This window comes from Prenolepis imparis, unplaced genomic scaffold (genome assembly GCF_030444845.1).
Source record: "Prenolepis imparis isolate NDT839.2.m4 unplaced genomic scaffold, iyPreImpa1.0 SCAF_2, whole genome shotgun sequence".
NCBI classification, from domain to species: Eukaryota; Metazoa; Arthropoda; class Insecta; order Hymenoptera; family Formicidae; genus Prenolepis; species Prenolepis imparis.
Window position 1 is genome coordinate 11957864 of NW_028141160.1, and position 17731 is coordinate 11975594.

Sequence of the window (17731 nt, forward strand, 5' to 3'; positions counted from 1 at the left end):
CTAACATAACCCAACTTAATCTGTTTTCGTGCGCGCGAATGTGTTGCGATTCATGGATATATCTATCGTTAATTCTAGCTTACATATTTATATTGTGTATGTTATAATGCGAAATAATAAGATTATTCTAATATATGTACGTATTTTATTTGTTACAGGTAGCATTGCGGTACACAGTGCGATTCACGCGTCGTGTCGGGAGTGCCGTGTAAAGTTTCGCGTATCGGGAGTGCCGCATAAAGTGTCGGGCGATCGTAATTATTCGTATTTTCGCGAGTCTCGTGAGTGCTACCATGGACTAAAAGAGGAGGAGGAGGCCCGGGGAGGCATCGGGCAATAGCGGGGCAACTCTGAGGTATGCAAAATAAAAATATTTTTTCTAAACTGCATTATTTATGAGATATTTGATTAAACTTGATTAATATTTTTTTATAGAAATTAGCTGATTAAAGCGTTTAATCGGTTGATTTTTGTCAAAAAATATTAATAAAACGAAAATTTGCTAATTAAATATTCTAGCTTTTATATTTATATTGTATGTTTATGAGATATTTGACACACACATATGTATATACATAATTTGAATATTTTGTTTTCAGATCAATATGTGTGCTGTGTACTACAACTTCGCTATTCCACCTATCGGTGAGTGAGAAAAATTGTTTATTTATAATATTTCTATAGCGGTAATGGTGTATATAATATGTTGAAAATTTGAATAATATGTTATAATATCTTATCTGCGATTAATATTTTTCGACAAAAATCAGCTGATACTTGTCAAAAATATTAATTGAATTAAAAATATTATAACATCTCTTTCTAAAAAAGGCATTAATTGTAAGTCGATTCTTGCAAGTATTGTTGCATTTTTTTCACGATGCTGATTGACTGTTTTGATTCGCATTGTACGTTATATTCGTAGTATTGAGAGGCTGTTATCGAGGGTTAGTAATTTAACAGTTTGTTCAAAATAAAATTAAATAAAATAATGTTTTAAATAATATGTTATAATACTTTAAACTCGATTAATATTTTTTACAGTTATCAGCTGATTTCTGTCAAGAAATATTAATCGCGCATAAGGTATATTATAACATATTATTTATAATATATTATTATTTTAATATCTAATTAGCAAATTAACGCTTTAATCAGCTGATTTCTGTCAAAAAATATTAATAAAGCGTTAATTTGCTAATTAAATTTAAAAATATGTTAAAAATATTAAAATAGTAATATGTTGTAAATAATATGTTACATATTTTATCCGCGGTTAATATTTTTTGACAGAAATCAGCTGATAACTGCCAAAAATATTAATCGAGTTTAAAGTATTATATTATAACATATTATTTAAAACTAATATTATTATTTTATTTTATTTTATTTTATTTTGAATAAACTGTCAAACTGCTAACCCTCGCGATGACAGCCTTTCGATGCTACAAATATAACGCACAACGCGAATCTTGACAGCCAATGCGCATCGAGAAAAAGCGACAATAATAAATATATCTTTTTTAGAAAAGGAGGATGTCTATCTCTTATTTACAATTCTAATTAATTGGCCTACAATTAACCATGTATAATCATAAAACAATATGATTTTTTTTAATTCGCAAAAATATATTTGTAACATAATATGCGACAATATGTAACATAAAGGATACGGCGCTCTTTTCCGCGAACGGATCTATTTTCCAGTTTGGTCTTGTGTAAGTACAAGTTATGAACACGCAAGACATGACCCATCCGGACAGGAGCGTTATATTCCTGCCGCAAAAGATAAGGCTTGCCGAAGCGAGACTAACATTCGTAACATTGACATTGCTGCATCGTTCTGACATTTATCATTCTTGAATATATGAACGCGAAAGCTCCTTCAGCTTAATCCGAAGTACGAGCGGTTGCACCCGCACTGATTTTTCTGCTTTAATCGGATCACGAACTGACATTGAAATGCCATCACTGTCACAATATATCGTTCTTATATGCAATTGCTGGATTTAAACCCGTCTTATGACAACGCATAATATTCTGCATAATAATATCGTATCCCGCCTATAGATTTATAATATTGCTAAAACATCGCGATTATTCTCAACAAACAGATTCAGATATTCTCAATTTCTACCTCGATTGAAAAAAACAAAAAAAAAATAATCATCTTGTGTAGGTTTTTTTTTTTTTTTTTTTTTTTTTATTGAATAGATGAAAAATGACACTTTAAGATTGGCAACATGGAGAGATTCGTCTTTAAAAATACTCTGCTTTCATACTCGAAGATTGACATGGTGACTTTTGCGCAATTTGTTCCCACTTACATCGTGAATCTTATTCATCTTTGGTTGTGCATGTTTGACGGAAAGGAAAGTTTTTACCATAGCGAAACGATTAGAAAAGGAAGGTCGAAAGTAAAATTCGTGTCCGAATTCTAATCACGCCAAGAGTCTACTGTAAAATCTAACATTCTCGGCATAATAAAGAAATCGTTTCACGTGTATCATAAAACTTATCCAGCACATACATGTGTGAGTGCGCATTGCACTTCAAAGTATAATTCATAAAATGCGATACGTTATAATCTATTATGATTTAGATAATTGTAATCCGCAAAAAGTAGGTATAACAAAAGAAAATTAGATAACAACGAGTCTTTGACGTAGAGATGATTTCGCAATATTTAAAATGATAGTTTCGAGCAAAGTAGAACTTTATCAATGTTGAGAGACTGCATATCGCAGTTTTCAAGATAAACGATGTGCTATTCATAGAAACGAATATATTATGTCACGCGATATGCTTGCATATTATAAGTACTCACGAGCGATTATTCAAGATAACGTGCTGCGGGAATAAAAATATTATAATTTACGATAATACGTCCAAATAAAGATGAATATTAATGCGATGCCGCTTTATTCGCACGATGTTTTTACATGCCAATCGTAAAAATTCATTGGCATATCGATGTGATCGAAAAATGTATCTCGCAAGTATAATTATTCCACCGGCTCATACATATGCTGCGGGTTAGGTTTTTTTAAGTCGATGTTAATGAGGCTCATTCGTAAAATAAATAACGATCCTGTGTTCGATAAAGAGCAATGAGGAGCGCGCCTTAAAAATTACATCGAATAATGATCATACGTAATCGCGTACACGCACCGGGCCCCTTTCACGATACGTATTTCTCTTATTCGTGGCCGATTAATTACGGAGGAAGATAGTTATCGATAATGATAATACATGCGCGCAAATAATGAAGGAAGACGATATACAGCGGATGTACCTTGCTTTCTCGATAATAAAAATGTACAATATTCCGTGTATTCTTATTGATAGTAAGGAAAAAAAAAAGATCACCATGCCCTTTATGTTCTTACTATCTCTAATGGCTCTGTCGACGGTATTAATGTACAGCTAGATAAATATTCAACGACAAGAGTTTTGCGCGCGAAATGATAGCGCTGGAAAGGGAGTATTATCACGTTAATGATAAAAGTATACTTACGCGTTTAGTATACTTAACTATACGGCACGCAGGACCAGACGTGAGTAATTTATTACAGGATGAATATCGGCTCCATCGGTAGCCAGCTTATACTAGTATATCACGGTAATTGATGACCGAGGTGTTGCATTCGCTCTTAGCGCTCTGCCGTTTTGTACCACGCACCTTGTATATACATATCAGATAGATGATGTCTCAAATAAAGAGGGTTATCAATATTAGTCTCGCGAATGTTTCGAAAAAACTCGATACGAAGTTTTCTTTCAACATATCTGAATGTTTTTAAAGATACTTGCATCTCAAAGTACTTGTTGTTTAAAAGTAAAAATATATTTGCCAAGATATATCGAAGCGCGATAAGATTTTTCTTTCGATTATTTGCTGTGATTCACGAATAACGGCCCGACTGTTATTATTGATGCACTTTACGACAGAACGATATATTTATGCTTTACTTGATAATCTATAAGTTTTATATTGGATATATTTATATTTCTCTCTTGATTTGCGGAAATCAATTGCGCCGTATTGATAAACTCGCAAAAATATGCGTCAATATTTTATAAAGTCTAATAGGAATGTTTTCTGTCTGTGATACTGATATGATTCACGCAAATGCTTCGTACAACGCTATAATATTTATAGACACGACGCTCGTACGAACATATTACCGCCTTAAATAAAATGCTAAATGCTTTGTTCTTATAAGTTCTTATAAAGGCGAGTAAATAATATTATTGTTCTTATTAAAATTGAGAAGCAAAAGATACACCTACCGATGATATGTAATTTCGTTCAAGTTCTATGGTAGTTATAGTTTTCCTAGGATATATACATCACATACACACATACTATCATTAAAAAGAGAGCATCATCTTTCTCTTTTTCAACAACTTAATTATACGGATCGATTAGTGTCGTCTGAAATTAAGAAGCAAGCCACCGATTGCTTGTAGATCTCGTGGAATAACTATGCAGGATCATCGTATTATATCGCCCGAGTGAATACGAGCCCTCCCTCGATAGAGTACTCGAACATTGATACGGTTGCATGCTCGGTGTCTCGTACTCATTAGAATAGATCGATAGACACCGATTATTCGGGAAAGACGATCGGTCATTACGACATCATGGTAATTAACTCGAAGCAGGGTTTGACTATGTGCACATACATATATGTTCCTTCCATCGATATACGAGTTACGAAGAAAAAGGAAAAAGGAGGAAACGCTACAAATTTTCGTACAATCATCGTACAATTTAAAATTATCTCTCGTTACAATCATCGTAAAATTATCGTACAATTTTTTGCCCATACATATGTACGGTTGCACAGCTGATAATGTATTTGCTCGAGCGAATCGTCACGCAGACACGCATGACGAAACGCAAATCATTCTAATATAACGGCCGCAAGCAACTTTACTAATTCAAGCTAATTTTCTATAATGCATGTTTGTACGTCACGACGTCGGGGATGATAACTTATTTGCAACGATAAATTCTAAATTGAAAGTATCGCCTAAATTATAAACATTTAAATTAGTTACGAGCCGGAAGTATTAATTGGAGCGCTTTCGATGATGATTATCTATATAATTGAGCGTCACTGTGACTAAGCTCAATTGTACTCAATTAGCTTAATTATTTTCTCTGCAATTCGAAGATAAAAAAAATATATCAAAGTTTTAAACCATCAGGAAAGAAATAATCTCTGACATATGAAATCGAGATAATAAAAAATATTAAAACGCGTGATATTTTCCTTTGTTGAACAATTCACTTTCTATAACTGAAAACCGTATATGGAATCCTACCATTGGGTGATATGGTATATAACCGATCTCACGTGGTCTATTGTTTTCACACGGGATAGTGTTGCGTATGACGCTGCAGACGTTATGCAAACACATATCGATATCTGTTGTACTGAATCTCGAGTCGCAGCGCAGCCAAGTATACGCGTGCATCCACACTGACGCTTATGCGCTCCTCAAGCTTATGTCAGGTTTCTCAAAGGCGTGGGACACTGATTCAAGTGTGCATTAGGAAGTGCGAAACATGAAAAGTTAATTAGCCGACGTGGACGATATTGTTCCACAATGGCCATGCACGGAAATGTTGGACGCGGGAGTCACAAACACGAGAGAAGTGAAAGCCGTCTTATTTGCCATTTACATTTATTTGCATTATGTGATAATACCTCCTTTTGCTGAATAACTATGTTTTTTCGAATAAGTAATCTAAATGAGCTAAATACAATTTTTTTACATTTCTGCACGGATATAATGAAACGGTAATTATGCAAGAATCGAGGTTAACGAGGCTCTTTAGAACATGTCGCTTTTTGTCGTCTACTATAGAAGAAATGAAACTTTGTTACCAAATCAATTATACGTCCATTAAGAACCGTTTGCACTAGTAATGGATGCGGCTTAACATCCATGTCTGACAACGCGCGTCTTTACTATCACTGTAAGAACAAGCACGATTTGCGTAAATGCTAAGGTAAAACCTTGTGTTATTCAGTATGTCCAAGCAACCTTGACTTACTGGCGATTTCGAAAATCGCTTTGTGAATAATGCGTAAAAACTACCTAACATGTTTAGCATGATATACATCATCAAGTTCCTTTAAATACGAGATATAAAATTCAAAGATTTTATAAAAAATGCATATCTTAAATAGTGATCAAATAAATTTTGACTTGTAAAATAGAGATGATAAAAGAACAATGCATAATATTTTTTATTGTCTCTTTGTTCACACAACGAAGTTTTTGAACAATTTATTTTCTAAAACCTCAATTTAAAAAAACATTAAATGGTAAATATTTTTTACAGAGATCTTATATAAAAAGGCGATATAATCTGATTCTTATTTTATTAGATTTCTTTTAATTTTCTGAATATGATTTTGATCTTGCGTAATGAGTTACGGTTTTCATTTTCATTCTTCGTGGAAATGAATTCTACGGAAAATGTACTTGCATTTTTTCTTTCTACTTAAAATAAAAAATTAAAGAATATTGTTATAAACAATTAATAGATGACCAACGGATAGGAACGATAAAAAATCTCATTATGTTTTCATGCACACAACCATCATAAATAAATCATATTAGTCAAAATTCGAATACAATCAATAAAATTACAACGTTATCATCATTGCTTTGATACATAATACGCTTCGATAATTTCTCAATAATAATGAGCAATAAAATATTTTTAATTCTTAAAAAATTAATTATGATAATATCAAATTAATCTAAGATAATTATAAAAGTTTATATGAAGATGATACAATACTTATTCTAATTTTATGCTCAACGTTCTACATCTACCTGTAAAGTTGTAACTTCAAGACACAGTGACATTAGTACATGTGTTTCCTGTTTATTCAAGATTGTCATAACCTACTGCACGCGCACAATCTAAATGACAGTTGCCCTCGTCACAACGTCACTTACGAAATCAAAATGCGTACGTAGTGTGGGTAACATGTGAGAGCGTAAACACCACCTTCACGGGTGGACAGGTGCCCTCGCGACGAAATTCGGGTCGAGTACTCGATTCCTCATCCATTCGCGTTTCCTGCCGAGGGAAAACTGGCACTTACTGGGCAGATGAAACTTTCCTCGCAGTCTAGCAGGCGAAAAAACTTGTCGCGAAAGGAACGCGGATGATCTCGTTGCAAATGAAAGCGTCAAAAAAGAGATTAAGTAAGTTTCGTAGCCCGATCCTTTAAAGATTTCTAGTCTGATTTTAATTGCAAATGAACACACTGTACAAAATTACTTAAAAATTTGTCACATGATTTATGGACGATTACATAAAAATTTTTAGTCATACGTGTACGAATATTACTGACTGATGGACGAACAGAATATTTGCGTTTTTGATATAAAGGACGATCAGGAGTGACATACTTTAAGAGAACGTTTGTAAGAGAATGAACAACGAACTATATCAAACGACTGTCAGAATACTACGAGGAACGACACTCGAGTATTCCTCATCAATATTTGTGAACTGTCATGCTTTCGCGGAGGTATGTCACATTCTCAAGGCTCTGCATGTGGAAGCCATACTTCGTGCTGAAAGTCTGTCGCATCGTTTCAAGCTTTTATTCTAAAACGAAGCAACAGGTATATCTATGACATCTAAGAATAGGATAATTTTCTAATAACATGTGCAATAAAATATCATAGAAATATATCCAAATAAAATGCTACGTGTATTTTAAAAATAAAAAACTGAATTTTTTTTACAAAAACATGAGAGAGAAATAATGGCTTATCTTTAAAAAACTCTTATTAAATTTTAAAATTAATCTTTATCTTGAAAAACGTGCAACAAACAACAATATAAAACATACGTTTTAGGTGTAAAGATTTCACTCTGGGGGGAGGGGGAGGAGATTTTTTGGGTTATCTGGGCCATAGAGATGGTAATCGCGCGCGACATGAGGCGAATAATCCGACCGAGATAGCCGAGATATCTGCGACCGAAATAAAAGTCGAAAGCGAAACGTGATGTTTCACGCCCCGCTGCGATAAATTTTATAGAGTTAATCGCTCGATCACTTTGTCCCGTCATGTCATATTATAATCTGAGACATCTTGTCGACAACATTGCATTCAAATCGATTTGCAATAAATTTATCGTTTTTAATATTAAAACAACTGTATTGGTTGTTGGAGAGAGATTAAATAAAGATTATAAATATTTTTACAAAATTCAATCTAAAGACAAAGAAAGAGAAAGAGAGAGAGAGAGAGAGAGAGAGAGAGAGAGAGAAAGGAGAGAAAATATAATAATAATAATAATAATAATACACGCGTTTGTTTGTCTAATAAATTATAACGTTGTGAAAACACGACGTATTGCACTACGCACTTCCTTGTTTCATCTCACACGCAATTCTCATATAGTGAAAGTTCGTAACGGTAGATTCTACTGCTACATAAGTGCAAGATTATTCTGGTTTTCATCCAGATCATATTACTACATGCTATCGTAGAAATGTTGTCATTATATTTTCAAAATTGACAAGTGATAAACACATTTTGTCCAATTTTGGTCCCTCTTATTCCCGCGGAAAATTGCATGATAATATAAAACGTGGGAAGAGACGGTCGCTTATCAGTTTATCATGCCCGCATGACAATGTTATCGCTCATGCATATATGTACGTGGGTAATATATTCCTAACATGTCTGACTGCTGACCGTCAGCTAAACTCTGTTCACTTACTTTGTTTGCGCCAATATTTATTTAAAATTTAATGAAAGCCGCGATTTTAATTAATGTTAGCGCGAAATTAGGTTTAGACACTTTCTTCAAGTGTTTTTTCTAGTTGTGGATTATTTTGACATTAAATAAATTACAAGCTCATAGCAGCTTTTTTTATCATAAAAAGTTAAGTTCTATTTATTATTAATTAATTAATTATTATTTTTTGCAAAGCGGAAAAACAATTAACTAAGTCGTGAGTAATAAAAATAGTTTAATTAACGATGTAGTGTTCGTAATAAAGTATATGAGCACTCGAAGCGTACAATTGCCTGAAATTATTGTCATTATAGAGTCAAATGTTGCGTGACAAATGTGGCATGAACAAATACATTTGCAAGCGACTTTACATAATTTTATGTCATCGGAAAATACGCCGTGATGTACTTACGCGATGTAAAAAAAAAAAAAATCTTACGACAAGGAATCTGCACAATATAGAAGCATGTCAACCTACTTTCACACTTGGCAACAGACTGCACTCGGACTGGCAATTTAAAAACACTCGACTCGTGAGAGTAATGAAGCTCAACTCGGTTATGCTGCTCGTGCGTTGTTGAAACTCCTTGTGCTAATCACAGCAGATTAATCTTGAAATCGACGAATAGAATGATTTACATCGCGATTAGATTATACGATAGAGCTTTAAAAAAAATGAATATTGCCATTGAAAAGATACATAAAAATATGGAAATTTTAACAAATAATTTATAGATTCGTTATATTAAGTATGTATGAAAAGATAAAACGTGAAACGCAAAAGCCACATGTAGAATAAATGATTATGATAAAAAATTGCGACATGTGACATACTAAATAACTATAATACATATAAATTCACCTCTACGGAGATTTTATCAGTAAATATCTTTTGCTTTGACATATACGTGTATAGATAATGTATTATCTGACGAAATTTTCAGATGCTGTCTTTTTATAAAATATTTTTTTTTCTTGATAACGTGATGTATATCAGTCAATGATCCGATATAGTTCATAGTCCGACTACACGTATTGAAGAAGAAATTAGGTGCAAAAAAGATATAGAAATATTCTTGAAATTAATAGCATTAACTATATATTTAAACTATGATTTATATTCATATACTACTTGCTCACTTTCAAAATCTGTAAACATAAGTATGACATTTCTTTGTTGGACAAAATGCGGACGACCGAAGAGGTGACTCTTTAACTCTCTCTCTCTTTCTCTCTCTCTCTAGCGCTACGTGCACCGTTTAAATAATGCCATTTTATGATTCATGCTTTTTGATTCTCATCAATCGATTCGTCAAGCGACAATAACAGTCTAAACATCGATTAATATTTAATCAATGCCTTAACTGGCGAACGATGCATTACCTTAAAAATAGCATACGCTCGATGCTAAACATTTTTTCATGGAAGGCTTCTCGTATTTTAGATAACATCAGCTTAATTATGCCACAAATGGTAGTGTGTTATAAGCACATAAATGTGACGATATAAATAATCACGATTTTATTTATAAAGGCAGCCTTTGCAACTGTTTGCATTTTAAACTTTTGTAAAACAATGAATCAGATGTTATATTATTAAAGTTACAAGACGAGGCTGTTTTATTTCCAGAATTAATATAAGAGATAAAAATCGAAACTGCTTATATTTAAATTTAAAGCACACTTATTTGGGCTATATCATATTACGGTTGCTTCTTTTAATTTGGAATGTTTTAATTGATGCATTGATAAACGGAATCGCAAGAAAAGTATATAAAAAATCATATAATAAAAATAACTTTATCATTAAATTGATTTAAAATAAATTTTCTTTATATGTAATACAATTATATTCTGATCTTTAAATAATATCTCTATTAATTATTATGTTCCCGAATTCCGCAGCTAAAAATACTGATCATCTAAAGTCTAAAGTTTATACCATCTTTTTAGAATACGGAAAACGCTTAAGTCTTCTAAAGTGTTAGCGGAAGAGTAAGATATTAGCTCGATGCGTATTCACCTCGCTACCTGACGAAATCACCCACGCGTATCTGCCTCCGGAGGTGAAACAGCAGGAAATCATTGTAGCGGAATAGACGTCGAAATGAGACGTTACTCGACATGTACATATTCTTGACGTGCAATGTGCGAGCGCGTTCACACGTCGTGCGATTTTGATGACGCAGATTTTTTGAACCGCAACGTTCTCGACGATACTTTCTATTTTTTCGCGCCCGGGCAATCAGGTCAACACACGCGGTCGATTATTCTTCGCGACGACGATTCGAGTGATGATCTCGTAGCAACTGTAGGCTCCGCTGGTGCGGCATTTCGCTCGTCATGTCGGAAAGGCGACATGCTCTCAGCAGAGGAAATGCAATGTTGGCTAGAAGAACGGAGCGTAGAGAATGCGTAGAAAGTATATCTGTCACGGCAGGGCAGGGCACGAACCGCCAAGAGCACTCCGGTGCAAGAAGTATTCTCATTTTCCACGCTTCGGTGAACAACGACAAGGTCTCGCGATAGGGTCCGGCAACGAGATGGAAATGGGGGGAAGAAACGCGGCCGTGGCGCCAGGACAAAGGGTAAGGATGCGTGAACCAGCGGGCCGAAGAATGTGATAATAGTGCAGGCAGCTAACTAATTGCCACCATGCATAAAGCCGCGAGACACGCGTTTGCCTATTATCTACTTGGCGAAACGACAGAAAAATTCGCTGGAAGAACATAGTCGGCTTAAGACTTCGTCTCGGCTACGGTTGCGCGTCTGATTTTACCTGATGGGTTCTGAGAAAGGCTGGTGCATCTTGCCTCTTCATTCGCATTCTCTGTTTTTTTTTCACTCGCGCGTATGTATTTTGCAACTAGAATTTTAATTTAAACATTATTATGTAAAGTAAAACTTTATCAAAAAAAATTTTACAAACGGAATTATTTTGGAATATTGCATTTTCCTTTTCTAATGTTATTTTTCAGTATACTGTATAGATAATTCGACAAGAACCTCTATTAAAATATATTTTATGATAAATTAAGCTTCTGTTTCTTAAAAAAAATTTTTTATACAAATTTTACATATAATTTATATTAAAATTATTTTGCAAAATGTTTAGTATGATATTATTTTTTATTCAAAAGATTTAAACGTTGCGGATACCGGGTTCAAAAGAGAAGAGAAAAAGAAAGAATTGTATTCAAAAGATTGAATTAAAGCGAAAAAAAGTTTCTTTCGTTCAGAGAAATCGGCATCTAAACGAAGATAGCCGGCAATTTAGTGACCTCGCATACCAGACATTCTCGCGCTTAAAGCAGCACGTTCTAGTTTTATGTAGTTCTCTCGCAATTTGTGATCTGTATCTCGCGACTTCTGTTTCTAATTCCATTCGCATGACTGACGCATGCACTTCGTACATCATAAATATATTTTTGCGTTACACATACATGCAGCAAACATATAACGCAAATGTATGCTTTCGAAGTAAAATAGAAATCTTGTAGGAAGTGAAATATTAATCGAGAAGAAAAACGCACATAGTTGCATATCCAGCAGAACAGATCGTCTAATCGTTGCCTGACAACAAAATTGTCTACCAGCTACGCTGCAGCAAATGAGAAGCAGTTTAGTAACGCCATTTCAAACACAATTGCGATACACGTCTCTCAGAAGCAATAAAGTTAGCGATAAAAATCGGCGCGTTACTCAATTTACATATTACTGATTTACAAATACTGTATTTAGCAGCGTCGGAAGAGAAAATGGCTGCATTATGGTACATAATCATGAAGCTTACATGAGTGGAATAATGACAAGTTTTGTTTCGGAGATATACTACCTTTTAATTAAGCGCACAAATTATTCTCTCTTTTATCGTTTATGTCTTTGATACTACATTAATATTAAAAATAATTCTCTTATTATTTCACCCATGATAGACCTGTTTCGGGTTCATTTTAGCTGTACAAGAGAAGTGTAACTTTTAGGGCTCGAGCGTACAACACGCTATCACATCTCGGTAGATAATAATCTATTAATGAGGCCTGGAAAATTAAAGAGAAAAAGACTACGCTCTCTTGATCGCATCGTGAAACTGCGACGTTCAAAATAGTGAGCACGAAAACCATAGCAAGCCTTCCTTGCACAGAATATTATGCCGCGCACTCGTTTCAGAAATTAATGTTGAACTGGATGATGGAAACTAATTGTAAATGATTTCGCCAATCGTGGGAATTCGCGTTGATTACATCGCAAGTATTCAGCCACTTTGAAGACATAACTGATGAACTAACTCGTAGCCGACTCGTTTATTAATCATTTGCTTGGAACAAAATTCTTTCGACGATTCAATGAATGACGATCATTTGGAGAGAAGCGAAGAACTTTATACTTTGTATAAATGTTTATGTATAAATGTTTATAAATGTTTATTACAATTACAGTACGTGCTTTAGAAAGATTCTATTTGATGCAATAATTTGAGAGCTCAAAATTAAAGCTGGTATGTATTAAATGACGACACAATCATTAGTAAATGCTGCTGAGAATATGAGATCGTACAGAGAGAAGAGAAGAGTTGCAAATATCCCGGAATTTAATGAATAAAAAATATGTTAATAACGATGCGTTCATGTAAATGGAGATAACGATTAAATGAATGAAGAACATGAATGAAAAAGCTAAAAAAGAGGGACCGCGAGGGGGGCAATTGCCACGGATGGAGAAGTAACGATGCGAAATGTAAAAACGCTAAATGGTGGGAACTAAACAGTCATTTCGTAGCGTCGGAAGACAAAGGATAACGGAAAAGACGATTTGTAAGGTAGCTAATGGAGGCGCTTGGGGCAATATAAAAAAGACGAAGCACACGGAGAGCAGCACTTGGACTCTTTAAAGAATCGGTCACAGTTAACAGTTATAATACGAAAGGGCACGCGCGCTAATCGGCCGTTTTAAAAGAAACCGTTTTGCTTATTGTGCCTTACGAGATTTTGCTTTACAACGCGGACATTAGTCGCGTTCGAAAGAGATTGTTCGCCAAGTTAGATGTCGATCGTGCGTGTCGATACTCTGGTTGTTCGCCAAGCGAGTAACAGATCCGACCGCAGAATATAAAAGACACGATGGCTTCATTCAATATCCAGACGGCGAGAAACAAACCAACGCGACGACAGAAGCGACTGCATAGTGATGCAACTCATGCCTTTTGCACCGGATGCGTGCGTCACTTTAATATGTGAAACGAAGATCAATCGCCGAGCATTTTTTATAATCGAATCGATCGTTTAATCGACAGAGAACACCGTTGCTTCAGCCGAGTACTCTATCGTGCGATTCTTTGAACTCAGATACGAAACGGAAGTATTAATTGATTATGGTAGATAAAGTCTTCATGACCGATAAAGGGGGATCGTATCGCCAATGAGAAAGGCAGAGAAAAAGAGCGGAGAGAAGAGAGGAAAGGATCGACAGATGTATAATATAACTGTCGCCATCGCGCGTTAACTCGACTCTCTTCGACTAATTCCTTCTCGTCTAAGAACTCAATTTCGCCGCAGCAATTACCACGTGGTAAATGATTCCTCTCTTCTTCCTCTTTATAACATTCCACGATAATGACGGGGAGATACGGGAAGAGAACTGGCAAACTGGCATCGGTTCAGTACACACAAGAGAGACCAAATTCTCAGAAGATGATGGAGGAGCGTCTCCAAACAAAGAGAGTCTTGTTCTTTCGCCTACGTACAGTTTCCATCACAGGAAAATTTCATGGCAAGCACCTTTGACTTGTGATAAGATTCACGACAACTTGGCGCCTCTTTCGATAATGGATCAGCAAATGTTATTAATTCTTTAATATTGAGATAGAGTTGTTTATAGACATTTTTATAAAATTAGAGAGAAATAGTTAAACTATTTCTTTTTGAAAATATATTTTAATTTTTCTATAACGTTAAAAAAAAATTTATTTTCTAAATTTAAACACACTTAATAAAATAAAAGTTAATTTTATATCATTAAACTTTTTGTGCTATTTAATGTATTATATGAAAAAGAAGAGAATGGATTATTTGCTAGTTATGTTTATGTCTCAATACTGTTGGTTGTATTGCTCATTATTAAAAAAAAAAAGAAATTATAGTCCAGTAGCAAATATGTTGTGGCCGGTGAGAGACATGCGATGTTTACGGGAAGGATTGCCTTGCGTGCAATCGGCCATTAAAAATAAAAATGCGCCCGCGTTAATAGGTGGCCCCCAAACCCAAATCCGAGAGCGATTTTTTTAAAAAGTCGGTCGCTCACGCGTAGGTAGCGAGATTAATAAGTCGCTATTAATTAATATTAAACAAATATTCTTGTCCCAAAATCTTTTCAAATAACGGGAATATCCGCGCCATAAAAGACGCACGTGTATGTGCCGTTATAAAGGCGCACGAAGTCCGACGTTCACGCCAAACGACTAATGAATTTCATAATTAATACCATTATAATTAATCACGGGCCCTCACGACGTGCACGCCGTTGCATCGTCGACGTTGCAGCCCCCTTGCCGGGAAAGGGACAAGAGAGCCTTTGACGTTGAGAGCCGGGCTTTTCCGGCACGATCGATCTCCGGCGCCGAATCGATTACCTTCTCTCGCCGGATTGTTCATCGCTCGAGCGTTTGCTCGCGCCATAAATCAAACGGTCAAGTCGTAGGACCCAGTCGGAGAACGGGGCCCCCCGAGGCCGTAAATCGCGAGACGTCTCCATCGCTCCTTCGTTCCTTCGCGAGCATCGACTCGCGATAATCGACGTTGAACGCAAACATTGCGCGAATCCACCCGTCGCGATTTTATTCCACGATATTTTTTATTCTGCGATGAGAGCTTGCGGAAGTCACCCATCTGGCAATTCCTCTCATCGCGTTTCATCTTCGCGGCGAAGTGCGCTCACGCGTTCCGAGACGGAACGACGAGCAGTCCCTTGAAACGAGATCGAGTTCATTTTCTATATCTATTTTGCCTCACGCATCTGGACGTCATCCCGTGGGGGACCAGCGCGATGGATAACGCGACCAGTTAGTTTCGCAAGCAGCTTATCGGTTTGATAAACCGATTCTTTGTTGTTGCTTTTCGCTTATGCGATTGACCGCTTTAATCCAAATCGGATTGCATATCGAAACGATTTAAATATAAACTAGATTTTATGGGCTAATATAATTGTAGATGAGCATATTGCTTGCACGTTGGAAATATGTGCAAAAATTGACAAACCGCTTGACTATACATTGCCGAAATGTAATAGCGATCAGCATTAGTGAGAAAAATACTCTAACATATTTATTGACTGTATCTCACAGATAGTGTAATTTACTTAACTAGAGTGTACAGAGTGAATATATTATCTTGAGAATAATCAGTGAATATATCTGCATATTTTTCTAGTATTAAGGTGTTAATCGCGTTAAGGTTGAAGAATATGTTCTATGTAAAATGAAATAAAATAATATTTTAATTAAAATATTTCAGCAAGGCTAGTAATGGGATGCACGTACAACGTGTCAATTTTTTTTAAACATTGAACAGCGCATAATAAATCTACAGAATGTCTATAAATAAAATCAGAACAATATTTGCGTATGCGATACATTTTTAAACAACGAAACAATCAAAACAAACGAAATAATCAAACAATTTTTGATTATATTTGTGCGCGCAAATTTCTCGAACAGCTTAAACAGAGGTTTTATAATTTCAAAATAATATGTGGAAACATAATGTACAAATATATATATAAGCACAAAACAAATATAATATAATAGTATATAATATAACAAATAGTATTGCATTATTTTGCTCAGAGCACATTTTCTCTTCGCAAAGAAATCGATCGTTTCACTAGTGAAAACTCTCTGGTCAAAGGTGCACACACGGAAACTTAGCCTTGACAGAGAAAACTGCATCCAAGGTCTCGAACATAGTTAACGATTGAACAACAGTATCGGGAGAACAAGCGCACACATTGGAAGCGCCATGTTAAAGCAGCGTAATGAGCCGTCACTCATTTTCCACGTACATTATCGTACCGGCTCATTACCTTTCACCCCGAGACCAATCTGAAAGTGTTTAAGCGGCGCGAATATATTTTACAGCTGAGAACCTGATGGTGTGTTAGCTGTGAAAGTGGCATAAACTTCCAGATCAATCTGCGATCGTATCTGATGCCATTAGCGGATATAGAGTGTCGCAATTCCGGCGACCGGAAAGCGGGATATACCTAAGCGGCGATTTTTAAGGGAGACCGCGATCTCTTGCTACGGCCTAATTGTTACTAATTAGTATACGATCACTGCTCGTAATCCGATTGAGTGAAACTACATCGATAAGGGGCAACCTATTAACCTATTGCAAGGTTAGCGCAATTAGAGACTGTGAGCTTCTAATTGAATATCTATGGTAGCTAAATGCATACTCGTTTAAGCAACGAGAAAAAGAGAGAGAGACGATGGTCATCATTAATATCGTTCGTTGCCGTCGTAAACGCGAATACACGGATACCGGACGATTCGCTGGAATGTTGGATCTGGAAATGTCGCTTATACGTTTTCTCGCGAAAGGAGAAACAGACGGTGAGACCGCCGGTGGAATCTGGACCGCGACATGTTGCAATCTGAGTGACACAAAGTTAGCCTGGTATACAGGCCTCGCCTACCATACATCATTGCCGTGATAAGACGAAAGCCGAGGAGCCGTATAAATTTCTTTTAATTGGTACTACCGCGTACTCGACGCACGAGCGGATTTAAAAGGATCCGATGCGCGCGATCCGCTTAATCCCTCGCAAGACGTAAATATGCAGGCGCCGCGCCGGCGGCGATGCAGAAACGGAAATGTGCACATGCTATATTTATAATACCGTCACGTAACGCGTACGAGCCTTAAATTAACCAGTTAAACGTCCG

General features: G+C 35.7%; 1 protein-coding gene and 1 long non-coding RNA gene across 4 annotated transcripts in view; one reads left to right on the plus strand and one right to left on the minus strand.

Moving 5' to 3' along the window:
- Nucleotides 1–17731, plus strand: part of LOC145945970 (uncharacterized) — a 169662-nt gene that overhangs the window by 88104 nt on the left and 63827 nt on the right. For both annotated transcript variants that reach the window (XR_014426949.1, XR_014426950.1), the window contains 2 exons: nucleotides 159–355; nucleotides 600–645. This is a non-coding gene — a long non-coding RNA (uncharacterized LOC145945970). The remainder of the gene's footprint in view (nucleotides 1–158; nucleotides 356–599; nucleotides 646–17731) is intronic.
- The window catches only part of Shrm (shroom), a 159388-nt gene that overhangs the window by 11297 nt on the left and 130360 nt on the right, over nucleotides 1–17731 (minus strand). The gene's annotated exons all lie outside the window — the stretch shown is intronic.